Genomic DNA, 15,612 nt, shown 5'->3' with positions numbered 1-15,612 from the left:
GACCATTGGCTAGATCTGGGAAGGGGTTTAAAGTTTACCTCCTGTATTGTCCTTGGCTGGTGCCTTAGTTTGAGCGGGACCCCTGGGCCCAAATCTGCCTATCATATTGTTCTACTTGTAGATTTCTAGGACCCTCTGTATCCTTTTATTTAGCTTCTCTATGTCTAAGAATTTCTCAAGGAGGCTTTCAATTGCTTCATGGCTCAAGGTCTCCCAAGATCAGAATATTACCATAATAGATGTCAACAAACACCAGAAGTATAAGATTTCTCACCTTTCCCCTCTTCCTATGCACCTGGCTTTATAATTCACTATTCTCATTCTTTTCACAGGCATTCAGAACTCTCCTCTTTCCTCCCGCTGTGACATCACCCCTGTTCATCTTTCTTTGCGTCTCCTCTGCCATCCATCCTCTCCTACCCTGACTTCCCTTGTTGTTCTAGTTCTACCCTACATACATTGATTAAGCACATTCCTTCTGCTCAGGGCGTTTGACTTTGTTCTCCCTTCTTAAACTGCTCTTCCCTCAGACAGCTGCAGAGATCGCTACATTTTCTCCTGTGAGTTTTGGCCCAAGTCTCTTCATCTCACTGCCACTATCTATATTCATGTTGCATGATCATTGTCACACATAACACAAATTCAGCAGGTTAAAGAACACACAACCCAAGAGGACTGTTCATGTGAATTTTTTAGTGGCTCCAATTTAGGAAATGGAAATTATTAAATTAAGATTTATATTAATTTAGATTATACGTGTGAAAACATAAATGAGGGCCAGACACAACAGGATGTGCTGCTTGAAATTTATTACATCTGGAGGGGGGTTTCCACCAAATAAAAAAATAATTGTAACCACAAGTATTAAAAAATATAGAAAATGCACTGAATCACCCTTTTCTAATAACATTCTGGGTAATCATGCCAAAATGGCATCAGAATAATATATAAAAAGCACAAGAAAGTATGTAAGAGTTGATCTTTTCAGTCAAACCTATGTTGCAAAAAAGTAACAAATTACTTCCAAAATTAATAAACATATGCATTACCTGGTAACAAAATAATTATCTATAAATAATTCTATTGAATTTAATCCAGTACTAAAAGTGCATCTTAGGTATAGAGGACAATAAAATAAATATTTGATGAATTTTTTATTATTCTCTCATATATAACATCTCTACCGCAGTTGCCTCTCCCTATTCTCCACAGTCTCTCCTCCTCTCCCCCAGATCCACCCTACTCTTTGCCTCTCCCCAGAAAAGAACAGACCTCCCAGAGACACCAACCAAACATGGCATGATATGCTACAATAAAACTAGGCACAAACCATCACATCAAAGCTGGACAAGGCAATAAGTAGGAGGAAAAGGGTCCCATAAGCAGGCAAAAGATTCACAGACAGTCCCACTCCCACTGTTAGAAACCCCATAAGAACACCAAGCTACTCAGCCCTACGTGTAGAAATGCTTAAGTTTAAATTGTCATCTATCCTCTGTAATATAAAATTAAAAATCCCTTGAATCTGAGTTATTTATTTCTGTACCCCTTTACTCCACCCTGAGCATTTCATTCACATTGAAATATATTTAAAATGTACAGTTGAATTCCACAGTGTTGCATACACTGTCTTACTCTCAAGCTCTCCCACTTCCACAAAAGACTGTATTATTTCTCATAATATTGTGTTTTGTGAGGTAGAACCTCCAACAGAATTCCGGGTAGCTCTTGTGTATGTATGCTCTGTCTACTAGACTATAGTACTTAAACACATTGGAATAATAGCTATCTTCTGAATGCCTGTGGCTAGACCTTTGCTATGGAAACTGAAAGCAATGCCTAGTGTCTGTCTTCAGAAATCTTTAGAGCAAATTTAAGATAACGATCCAGTAATGGCATTATAATGATCAAATAACTTGAAAACAAATGTGTCCATCGCATATCAGTCTCTCTGGTAATCTTGGTAAGTAAGAAGAAGAGGGTGAGGGCGAGGGGAATGGTGAAAATGTTTCTTGGAAGCCACACTCCTTACAGCATGCATATCCAAGGTGGCATTTTTTTGTGCCACAAAATGTAACAGATAATGACAATTGAATTTATTTCTAAGCAATGATATAATGCTGCAATAAAAGTAGTCAGTGTGTGTTTCGTATATTTTCTGCAGATTTCTATTTTAATTTTATTTTTGATATTCTTGTATTGTTTTTAGAGTATTGCACGTCATTTCTTAAATATAAACGTTTGCTTAATTGAGTACACTTTTTGGAAATTTCAGGATAAAACTGTTCTCCAAAATAAAATGTTCCTGGGAGTATCACATTATACAAACTATACAATAACAGGGATCCCAGCTTCTGGATCCTTAAGAACTCATGGTCTCCATTAGAAGCTAGATGTTGACATGAACATTAGACAAAAGATGAAAATCATTCTGTTCCAGGAAAATGTGCATAGACATCTGCTGACTTGCTTTTTATAGGGTAACCCACTGTTCTCAGAGCTATGTATTGAGAAATGGCTTGTTCCTTAGGTAAACTTTGAAGGGAGTGCACATCTCTGGAGTGTGGCACATCCAGCATCTTCACTTTAGTCTTCCTCCACTAATGTGCTTAAGAAATCCTGGCTGTGCACCAAGAACCTGCATTTTTAACAATGCCCTGTGACTTCTGCAAGTTGGAGCAACAGCCCATTGTAGGCATAAGGTTATCGTGCAGTCTAAATTCTGATTTCCTGTCTAAATGTTATGTAAACTTTGCTCCCCAATTGTCTCTCTGATATGTTAATAAAGCAGATTAAGCCAATTGATGAGCAGGGGAGGGAATGGGCCTGGGTGGGGAGAGGAGTCAGAAGAGGAAGTAGGGGACTCAAGCATGGGGAGAGGTCCAAGGAAGATGGGGGGAAGAGCTCTTTCCCCTTTGTGTCTAAATAAAAGAATTTTCTCTAACATCACTAAATTACATATTATCTGGTAAAACATGCACTCATAATACTATAATATGTATAATTCATAATTTCTGTGATTAGTATTTGGCAACCTTGGAGACAGTATTCTACAGTCTATACTATCTTGTGAGTCTAAAGTTCTGTACCTAAATCATTTTGTGTCAAATCTTGCATTTCCAATCAAAAACCACCTTTGGATCTAAAACATCTTCTTAAATGCTAAACAACTAAGTTGAATTGTAAGACTGTAAGTATTTAGTCTCCAACCCCCTCAGAGACCAAGAAAGATAAATATTATCTGAATAAACAGGAAATGCAGGACAAGCAGCTTCTAAAATTACAAAAATAACAAATAGCTTCTAGACAGTCATCCAAGATATCTCTATAACATTGGACCACCATCTTCAGCCTTCTGGTTCAGAAAAATCTAACAGACTTTTAGGTGTTATACAGGTTTTACTAAGGACTTGCCTACCTTATCCTTGCAAAACTCGGCAGCCCACTTTTCTGTATCCAGTTTGTCCAGTATTCTGTCTGCAGTAGATGCAAGAATTCTCACCCAGTAACTAGTTTGCCACATATGAGGCCATCTCCTAAAGGAGGATTTTTTGATGCTTACCTTCTTTGAAGTCAAAGGAGGTGATGGCAGGAACTGACAGGTGTCATTGTCAAAAGTAATCTCAAATTAACAAAACATCCTTAAATGCCATATTCTACAGATCTCTGAGGTCCCTGAAGACCATCTCTCTATCCATCTCTAATACATCTGAATCACTAGTTCTAGCTAAATACTGACTGATTAACTTAGAAAACTGTCCCCTAACAAAAGCACAAGTTTGGTTGACTATTAGTTTGCATTTCTTAATTATTCTAAACAGTTTGGATAGTAGCTTTCAGAAGGACTAGAACTTCACATTGCATTTTTAAGAATTACATAGGTATAATATTTTAAAGAGAGTTGATATGTAAGTATGTTGTACCAAAATATAACCTTAATTTGTATCAATATACAAAAATCTATGAGATCACATAATCTATATCTTTTCCTCTTGTTCCTATGTTATTTATATATCACCCCTTTTGTCTAAATAAAAAGAAATGATGTTAACTCTAATACAGTAAAATTATTTATAATAATGAAGCAACTTTTGCTAAGCCTTCCACAATGTCTAACCTGGTTATATTTGGCAGTCTTCTTGATACCCTATGAGCATATACAGGGGGAGGAGGTCCCCTTCAGTCACAGTCATAGGGAAAGAGAGTAGGGGGAAAGAAGGAGGGAGGGAGGAATGGGAGGATACAAGAGAGGGGATAACAATTAAGATGTAATATGAATAGATTATTAAACTATATATTAAAAGATGTTTGGCAGTCTTAGGATTAAGTATAACACTAGGTCTATCTATGCTTTATAAACCTCTCCTGAACATAATGAAATTTGTAATTCTCTGTAAAGCAAAAACAATTAAGACCTGTTGAAAAATGTGTTGTATTAGTTAGAATTTGTGTCTTTATTTTCCCAGGATATTTGCTAAGGGAATACTTTGTAATTCTATGACTTTTGCTTATATTTATAACTCAATTTGAGTAATATGTAATTTTATTATATTTAAATAATCCTTTGACTGAATTAAAATATTCCATTTACATATAAAATGCCATTATGTATTCATTTCTACATAGACGTTTTTAATTAATTCTGTTATTTATAGTTGAAATGTTATATTGCTTGCACTGCTTACTTTCCTCCCCTATGTCCACGTTTTATTTAAGTGTGTTTTGAATATTTTTAAGATTGATTAAATATCTAAATAGCTATACTATCTTAAAAATAATGCAATTTTCTGGTCTAAAGTACTCTTGTTTCAATATATCTAACGAACAATGTATGAACCATGCCTAGCATCTCTTCTAATCTTTATTAATAGAAGAGCCCTAGGAGTGGGAGACCCTGTCTTAGCACAGCTCCTGCACCTAAGCTACATCACTGTGAAAGAAGTGGGAGGTAGTGGAATCATCACAGACAGGAACAGGAAGTTTGCAATGAGGTTGCTTCTCCTGGAAATGCCTTTGAAGCTACAGGCTTAGAATTTAACTCAAGATGGCTTCCTAAGCAAGATGTGATCAATGATATAACACGACTGCTCTTGTCCACATGACACTCAACTTCTGCTGCTGTTGCCTTTGGCACTCTTGTTCCTAACATTCTATTTTATCATAGTCTTCTGGTTACCTTCTTCCTCTCTTCTTTCCCCTCTTTCTGCTGGTCATTGCCCTGGGTCTTAGGGGAGTCAGATTTATTTGGACGAATCCTTGTTGGGGACCACATGACTGACTGACAAACTGGTATGTCTGGCTCATCTTTTGTGAGAATTTTTTTTCCAATTGGGATTCTTCCTAATACTTCTTAAAATAATAAACCTCTTTAGAAGCACATTAAAAAAAAAAAAAGTAAAGAACATCTTGAACTAGGAATGGTGAGAATCTTTCTCAGGTATGAGTCTGGTAGTTATTCGAAATCAAGTGGTCAGCCTGCATTATATATATTCAAGGAGTGAGTAGGTTGTATTAATGTTGGGGACAGTACGCCATATGGCCAGTGTTCAGGCATCTTGTCAGAGCCTGCACCTTTAGGCTTCTATTTCTCCAGCAGTCTGTCATTTACCAGAAACCAGCTGACCCTGTCGTGGTTCGGCAGTTAGACTAAAGATAAGACTAACATGGAGCCAACCTGCTGTGGTTTATTGTGGAGGACGGTCATTCTAAGACCCCCAAGCTCATAGTAAGAGCTACTCCTTTCTGGCTATAAACTAGCTTTTCCAGTAAGACTACTGGTAATATCAAATTAAAGGCCAGCTGCCCACAAGCAGCAGTTCTGGTAACTCTTTCCTGACTAACCAGATGTTTTACAACTTTCCTCTTTCTCTGGAATTTCTCGCCCTTTCTGTGATTATAACAGCTGTAAAGGTAGACACTTGCTGGACCATTCCAGAGTTAGGTATCTACAGCAACCCTCACTTATGCAAATACCCATGCTCCAGTGCCTATTAAAAACCCTGTGAAATTTTTCAATAAATGAAGCTTGATCAGAATCCAGACTTGCCCTCATTTCTTCGTGTCTCCTGTCCCCCCACTTGTCTGCCCCCTCCACAGGTACCCGTTGAAGACCCCGTGGGCCGGTACATGTTAATATGTTTGGGAACATATATTATATTAGATCTTAAATTATATCACTATATTATGTATGTAATATATTGTACAAGAGCATATATTATGTATTATGTATAATATATGTAATCTATTACATATAATACATTAGGAATATGTATACATATATATGCCATGTATTTGAGAAAGCACATGAAGTACAGAAGAGTGGTTGGGGAAATGAAAGGGAACAAAAAAAATGATGTATTTATATTATATTTTTAACAAATAAAGAAATTATATATAAATAGAAACATAAAGTGATTCCAAGTGTTCTGTGCCTATTGCAATATACATGGTGTTCAAAATTAATAATTACTTTAGTTATTTTGATTGCCATTCATGAGCTTAATATTTTATCTTACTTACATTCTTCATATTGGTCATTTCATTTATTTCTTTACTGTTCACTTAGCCAATCTAATTTGGTATGATTTTAACAGAACCTTTGTGTTTATAAAACAGTGAACAATAAGCAAACTAAAGATCCAAAATCGCTCTCAAACACTCAGGTACTCATACCTGAGAAAGCACTGCTGTTATACTTAAGTCATTTGAATTTGTACAGGAAGTGCCATCACTGTATTCCTTATTTTCCGGTTTGATTAGTTATGAAGGTCACAGGTTATTCATGACAGGTAGCAGGAATAGTGGGCTCTGAACAGTAGTAACCTTGTTATATTAGTTATCATTTCATAATACACAATAAAAGGTCATTTTAGATTGGTGATGGCAGAGATGATGATATCTTGACATTTGTTATAAGAAAGCACAGATGTTTCAATCTCTTGTCACTACACAGCATGCTTGTTGGAAATGCCAGATCATCTTTTATTAGAGTAACATCAACAGAAGGCCACAATAATAACATGGACACAGGAAGTAATATTAACAGTGATATTTAAACAAGATTTATTTCTTCCCTTTCCCTATATCTTTTATTTATCCTGGGGACTGAAGCATGCTCCAGAACATACTGAAAACTCTTGATATTTACTTAATTCAAATATATTGTTTTCCTATTAGAATCCATGAAGTAGAAACTTCTGATAGATATGCAGCAATATATGTTATAAATATTATGAAGTCTCTCTGGTATAGGGCCACATGGTGATAATCTCTGCTCTTAGTTTTAGTGTATGACTATACAATTTTTAAAACACACATAGTTATATCAATCACTTTAGAAGAATCATGAAGTTGATTATACAGGTTTAAATTTCAGAACAAAATTCTTACATTTTGATACAATTTTGACCTTTATTACCTTATTGGCTATAATTAAAACTATGCAAATGGAAGAGGCCATAACAAAATCCTTCTTGGAATCACAAATAAAGTAGTTGATGACAGAGCTCACAGATAACCCTGATGTAATATGATAGAGAGGAACATGAAAATAGAGAACTTGTTGAATATGGGAATACTGTGGAAGCATAAGAGATCAAAATTCAAGAAGGAAAACGTGACGCTTGTAAGTCAATGTTACCCTGACTTCCAAGGCTCCTTGATGGCATGAATGTAAAGTTTTGATAAAATATGTACAAGAATGATTATTCATTATATTTCAGAGAACAAATAACTAAACATAAATAATTAACATTATTTTGGTGCCATTATAACCTTTATTCAAAAAATATGATGAATGATAGAAGGACCTTATAACTGAGAGAGAAAATATCTGCAGAAAACTTGTGGTGTTTTTCAAAGCTGGGGGGAGAGAGTTAGAGATTAAATGAAATGTATATTCTTTTTCAGAATATTGAGACTATTGCTTAACACTTTTATACTAAATGAACTGAATAATTCATTAGTTTTGTTCAACACATGTAGATTGTTTTCGGAAACTGACTGCTGGATTAGTTGAGTTGGCCATTTCATAGATTTAAGTATGAATGAAGCTAGCATATTAGCATTTCATGAGAGCTATGTAAGGACAAGTCAAAATAAAATATTTAGTAAGCACTAGTTTAGCTCTACATTTAAAAACGAAACAAAACATAAACTTTGCTGAGTGTGCTTATGCCCACCTTTAATCTTTGCACTTGGCAGGCAGAGGCAGGCGAAGGTCTGTGAGTTACAGGACAGCCTGGTTTACATGAAAATTTCCAGGACTGCCGGGGCTGTTTACTGAGGCCCTTCCTCAAAAACTTCAAATATAATACAATAAAATCATTCTTGTAGATTTAAGTCTTCTTTGTAGAGGGAATAGAATCCAATATGTGTGAATTTCTAGAGTTACTGAAATCCTGAAGTTATTAGAATTTGTTTCAGATATCTTGGATATGTACATAATTATAGATATGGAGCCATGGATTCAAAGAGAGAAAAATATTTTTTAAAAATCTGGGTACAAACTAAAGTATGTGGAGATCTTATGATCACAATGCTTTCTGTAATGTGAGCTATTTTTTGTCTCAGCCATTTTGTCCTTTCCATTGTTCATATGAAATCATATTTGGCTTCTGTCTTACTTTGGGTTTTATTACTATGAGGAGACACCATGACCATGGCAACTCTTATAAAGGAAAGAGGCTGGGTTATAGCTTCAGAGAGTTAGGCCATTATCAACATTGAAGAACGCAGGCAGACACAGTATGAGAGAAGGAGCTGAGAGTTCTGCATCTTGATCTGCAGGCAGTAGAAGGAGACTGCGTGCCACACTGGGCATAGCTTGGACATATATGACCTCAAAGCCTGCCTCAACACTGACACAATAAGGTTATATCTACTAATAGTGCCACTCCCTATGGTCCACACATTCAAACACATGAGTCTATGGGGCGGTCATTCCTATTCAAATCGTCACATCTCACTCCCCGGCTTCCATAGTCTTGTAGCCGTAACATAATGTGAAATGCATTTAGTTCAACTTCAAAAGATTGCACAGTCTATAACAGTCTCATACTTGTTTAAAAATCCAAAGTCTAAGTTCTAAGATCCATACAATCTCTTAACTGTAATCCATGTAAAATAAAAATTAAAAAAGATCATACACTTCCAACATATAATGACATAGGATATACATTACCGTCCCGAAATCGAGGAAAGGGATCAGAGCAAGGAAGTACTTACTGGACCAAAGCAAGACCAAAAGACAGCTGGGCTAACTCCAAACTCTGCATCTCCATCAGATATTCAACTCCTTCCATATTTGTTGATTGCAACACACTTCTTTCTGTTGGGTTGGTTGCACTCCCTATTAGCAGCTTTCCTCAGGAGGTGTTCCATGGCTTTGTCATCACTAACCTCTTGGGGGCTCCAAGGCAATCTAGGCTTTACCCTTACACAGATTCACACTGTGGACTTTCTTGGCCTTTATGGCAGGGATAACCTGCCATATGCTTGGCCTCACTGACTTTCCTTAGTCCTGGATGGAGACTCTGTAACGTCTTTCTTCTATTCTTCACTCTAAAGCCAGAACCAGATGGTCAAAGCTGCCAAGTTCTACTGTTTGTTGGGAGTGGAACATAGCCCCTTGCTCAATGACATTTTCACCAGCTTTCTATTTTCAATGGTTTCCTTCACTGCCTAAGCTTGGTTGTCCTGGAGCTTGGTCTTTTGACCAGGATGGCCTTGAACTCAGAGATCTGCTTGTCTCTGTCTTCTGAGTGCTGGGATTAAAGGCTTGTACCACTGTGCCTAAATATAAACTGTTCTTTAATTCCTTTTCACAAGGTGGAAGCTTAGATGTATGGGATCCTGGGTGAGGTTACCACTCCCTTTATTCCATTTACTATCTTTAATCTGTTTATCTCTTTGAACACAGGTTTTTAGCTCCCTTCCACTTCCTGGTGCTCCTTTTCTTTTTGAACCATATATTTTCTACTTTTCCTTGCTCAGCTTACTCCTTTTAACCAATAAGCTCTTCATAAGAGTGAATATAAATAATCACACAACAGAGTCTATACTAGGCTGTTTTGAGATTTACTTTTTTGCCACTCCAATTAATCAAAAACTCTTCAATTTTGCCTTAGGCAAACTTTTTGGACAAGGGCAAAAAAGCAGCCATAGTCTTCACTACAATATCACAAGAACAGTCTCTAGGCCACATACTAAGATTCTTCTCCTCTGAAACCTTCTGAGCCCCCACAGTTCAAATCCTCCTCATTACCATCGTCTTGCATGTTCCTACTAGTATGGCCCATTAAGCCCTAGTCAGAGCATCCCACTGCTTTCCTCATCCAAAGTCCCAAGATCCATATTCCTCGGAACAAAAGCTGGTCAGGCTTATCACAGCAAGGCCCTAGTCCCTGGTACCAGCTTCTGCTTTAGTTTGGGTTTTACTGCTGTGAAGAGACGCCATGACCATGGCACCTCTTATAAAGGAAAACATTTAATTGAGGCTGGCTTACATCATGGTGGCATACAGACAGACGTGTGCTAGAGAAGGAGCTGAGGGTTCCACATCTTGATTGCAGACATGAGAAGGAGACTGTGTGCCACACTGGTCACAGATTGAGCATGTATGACCACACAGCCTGCCTCCACAGTGACACACTTCCTCCAACAAGGCCACACCTCCTAACAGTGCCACTCCCTTTGGGCCAAGCATTCAAACACATGAGTCTATGGGAACTGTTTCTATCCCAAACACCAAAGCATTCTCTATGTTTGTCAAAATAGAAGGTTGGAATTGTTTTTCTGGTAGGAGTATCTGGAATAATCCAGCATCATTTTTAGTCAGTAAGTGCAAAGGTAGTGTTCAGTGCCTTTTGTTTGTTAAATGTGAGTAATTTCTTTTTCTTCTTGCTGGGTATAAAAGATACTAACCATGATGGAGATGGTTATAATATAACTATATTATAGAAGGAAAGAAGGGGGTTTTTAAAGTACATGTATTGGTTATTTCATTTTCTTCTTTGTGGCTAAATACATGATGATGAGCACTAATTGAATAAAGGATTTATATTGACTCACAGTTTGAGAGAACAGTTCATTGTGTCAGGAAAGGCATGGTGGCAGGTGACATTATGCTTTAGGAGTGTAATGTTGTCTGCTCTCCAGATCAAACATCCCATAAACACCAAATCTCAAACTCAGATAACCTTCTTTTATTTAACCCAGGACCCAAGCATATTGGTTATTGAAAAGTCTTCAACACCCAGTCAAAACATTCCAGAAATGCTCCCACAACACACCCAAAGGTGTGGATCATTACCTTGGAGTCTCATAAAACTATCAAATAAACATCCTAAATGAACTATTACATGGCCACACTTTGTCAGCTTTGTCCCTGACTCCTAAAGTCTGATATTTATTTCACAGTGTAAAATGCATACAGTTTAATTCTAAGTATCGTAGTTCTTGGAATGTTAACAGATCTAAGAGCAGGGTCTCTGTTGAGATAATGCTTAAATTGAGCACTTGTAAAATGAAAAAACCAATTAACCAAACAAACAAACTTACCACTTAGTTATATATACAGGAACAGGGAGTAAATATTCCCATTCTAAAACCAGAGAACAGAATGATAGGAAAGATTAAATCCTAATCTTACTTAGCTCATTAAGAAAAGTATGGTTAAAACAAATGATGCTGGAGGCGGGAGAGATGGCTTAGAGGTTAAGAGCACTGGCTGCTTTCCCAAAGGTCCTGAGTTCAATTCCCAGCAACCACATGGTGGCTCACAACCATCCATAATGAGATCTGGTGCCCTCTTCTGGCGAGCAAAAGTATATGCATAACAAAACATAGCAAAACACAGTATACATAATAAATAAATAAATAAATCTTTAAACAACAACAAACAAATAATGCTATGTTTCAAAATAGCTGTTAGGTTACATTTTGAATACTCTCATCACAGAACAGTGATGTGTGTGACTAAACTAAATTTTAATTTGAAAGAATGTTCTTTTTTTGTTTTGTTTTATTTTTTTAAAAAAGAAAACTTTCACACAAACTTATTGCCATGCTATTTATATTGTGAAAGGATGTGGTTAAAGTAATCAATGTGGAAAATAATATTAAAATATTATAAACAAGAATGGACAATACACAAATGAGTATGTTTGAAATTTATTAAATTATTGGAAAAATCATTGGTTATAGAATCATCAATAATGTCATTTTTTTTTTTTTACCTAAAATTGCAATCGACTAATAAAACATTCATTAAGCAGAAGCATAAATTCAAGTAGGTCATCTTTAGGTAGCAATCTCAGGAATAGTGGTAAATGATTTGGGTGAAGCATGAGATGAATATGTAGTGATTTCATTTCCATTTCAGCCTGTACTTCAAGAGATAAAGACAAATAATTTTTGAAATTTGTAGGGCAACAAATACACACATATAAATAAGTAAAGTTGGCACACTAAAGTACAAGTTTATGACATTTCTGCATTTTCATATAGAAATTATTTTATCAGTCTATCATTTGTTTTGTTAGCTCCACAAGGCCAGGTTCCTAAAATATATCTCATAGATCTTGTTGGAATGCTGTTAAAATATAGGTTCTTAGATGCTAAGTTTTTATGGGTTTTTAATCCAATATTTTCTCATAAATCTTCCTCCAAAATTATTTCTTATGATGAAGAGTTTAAAATGACATCAAGTAGTACTCTAATGGTATATCTTTTAAGGAGACATCAACACACACACACAAACACACACACACACACACACACACACACACACACAGAGAGAGAGAGAGAGAGAGAGAGAGAGAGAGAGAGAGAGAGAGAGAGAGAGAGAGAGAGAGAGAGACAGAGAGAGAGAGACAGAGAAGCCTACTTGGTCATGATGAATGATATCTTTGATGTGTTCTTGTATTTGTTTTGCAAGTATTTTATTTAGTATTTTTGCATCGATGTTCATAAGAGAAATTGGTCTGAAATTCTCTTTCTTTGTTGAGTCTTGGTGAGGTTTAGGTATCAATGAGACTATGGCCTCATAGAATGAATTTGCTAATTTTCCATCCATTTCTATCTTTTGGAGTAGCTTGAATAGTATCGGTATTAGCTCACCCTTGAGGGTCTGGTAGAATTCTGCACTGAAACCATCTGGCCCTGGGCTTTTTTTGGTTGGGAGACCATCAATGATTGCTTCTATTTCTGTAGGGGAAATGGGACTATTTAGCTTGTTTATCTGTTCTTCATTCAACTTTGGCAAGTGAAATTGATCAAGAAAATCATCCATTTCCCTTAGATTTTCAAATTTTGTGGCATATATGCCTTCAGAGTAGGATCTTATGATTCTTTGTAGTTCTTCAGTGTCTGTTGTTATATCTCCCTTTTCATTTCTGATTTTGTTGATTTCAATACTGTCTCTCTGCCTTTTAGTTAGTTTGGCTAACGAACGGTCTGTCTATCTTGTTGATTTTCTCAAAGAACCAGCTCTTGGTTTTCTTGATCCTTTGGACTGTTTTCTTAGTTTCTAATTTGTTAATTTCAGCCCTGAGTTTGATTATTTCCAGACGTCTACTCCTCTTGGGTGTTTCTGCTTCTTTTTTTTTTTCTAGGGCTTCAGTTGTGTCATTAAGATGCTTATGTGTGATGTTTCCAATTTCTTTTTAAAGGCACTCAGTGTTATGAATTTTCCTCTTAGCACTGCTTTCAATGTATCCCACAAATTTGGGTATGTTGTCCCTTCATTTTCATTGAATTTCAGAAACTCCTTGATTTCTTTCTTTATTTCTTCCCTGACCCAGGTGTCATTTAGCAGAGAGTTGTTTAGTTTCCACATACGTGTAGGATTTTTGTTATTTCTGTTATTGTTGAATTGCAGCCTAAGAGCATGGTGATCTAATAGGATACAACGTATTATTTCAATCCTCTTGTATCTATTGAGGCTTGCTTTGTGACCTACGATGTGATCAATTTTGGAGAAGGTTCCATGGGGTGCAGAGAAGAAGGTATATTCTTTCTTGTTTGGGTGAAAGGCTTTATAGATATCTGTTAGATCCATTTGACCCATGGCATTGGTTAATGATGTTATTTCTCGGCTTAGTTTCTGTTTCAATGACTTATCCTTCAGTGATAGTGGGGTGTTGAAGTCTCCCACTATTATTGTGTGGGGATCGGTGTGTGGCTTAAGCTTTTTTAGGAGATCTTTTACAAATGTGGGTGCCCTTGTATTGGGAGCATAGATGTTCAGAATTGTGATGTCATCTTGGTTGACTTTACCTTTGATGAGTATGAAGTGTCCTTCCTTATCCTTTTTGATTAATTTTGGTTGAAAAGTCTATTTTGTTCGATACTAAAATGGCTACACCTGCTTGCTTCTTGTGACCATTTGCTTGGAATATTTTTTTCCAACCTTTTACCCTGAGGTAATGCCTATCATTATGGGTGAGATGTGTTTCTTGAATGCAGAAGAATGTTGGATCTTGCTTATGCACCCATTCAGTTAGTCTGTGTCTTTTTATTGGAGAATTGAAACCATTGATGTTGAGAGATATTAATGACCACTGACTATTAAGAGTCTTAATTTTGATGTTGTTTGCAGTTGAGCGTTTGTGTAGTTGTGTTTTTGCAATGGGATAGTTATCTATTTCCTGAGTAGTTTTGGTTGTAGCTTGGCCCTTTGGGATGGAGTTTTGCTTCTAGTACCTTCTGTAAAGCTGGATTTGTGGATAGATACTGTTTGAATTTGGTTTTGTCATGGAATATTTTGTTTCCTCCATCAATGGTTATTGATAGTTTTGCTGGGTAAAGTAGTCTGGCCTGGCATCTATGGTCTCTAGGGTTTGCAGGATCTCTGTCCAGACCCTTTGGGCTTTTATGGTCTCTGCTGAGAAGTCACGTGTAATTCTGATAGGTTTGCCATTAAATGTTATTTGGCTCTTTTCCCTTGCAGGTTTTAATATTTTTTCTTTGTTCTGTATGTTTTGTGTTTTGATTATTATGTGACAGGCAGTTTTTCTTTTCTGGTCAATTCTATTTGGTGTTCTGCATGTCTCTTGTATGTTTATAGGCATCTCTTTCTTTAGATTGGGGAAATTTTCTTCTATGATTTTGTTGAGAATAGTTTCTGGGCCTTGGAGTCTGATATCTTCTCTTTCTTCAATGCTAATTATCCTCAGATTTCTTCTTTTCATGGTGTCCTTAATCTCTTGGATGTTTTGTGTCAGGATTTTTCCAGATTTGGCATTTTCTTTAATGGTTGCTTCAAGATCTGTGATTGTATCTTCTAGACCTGAGATTCGTTTTTCCATCTCTTGGATTCTGTTAGAAAAGCTCATCTCTGTGTTGCTCGCCTTCTTCTCTGAGGTTTCACGTTCTCGTTTTTCTTCTGTCTGTGTGTTTATCATTGAATCCATTTTCATTTTCAGATCTGGAACTGATGTTTTTTTTTTTTATTTCTTTCATCTGATTGTTTGTATATTCCTGAGTTTCTTCCATTGCCTCTTTATAGGTCTTCAGAGCTTGAACCGTTTTATTTCTTTCTTTCATCTGGTTCTTTCCATTTTCCTGCAATTTTTCCAGTTCCACTCTATGTGCTTCTTTTAGTCTCTCACG

The sequence above is a fragment of the Acomys russatus genome, chromosome 28, assembly GCF_903995435.1.
Source record: "Acomys russatus chromosome 28, mAcoRus1.1, whole genome shotgun sequence".
NCBI lineage: Eukaryota > Metazoa > Chordata > Mammalia > Rodentia > Muridae > Acomys > Acomys russatus.
The sequence above is the reverse complement of the archived record's forward strand: the minus strand, read 5'-3'. Positions refer to the sequence as shown.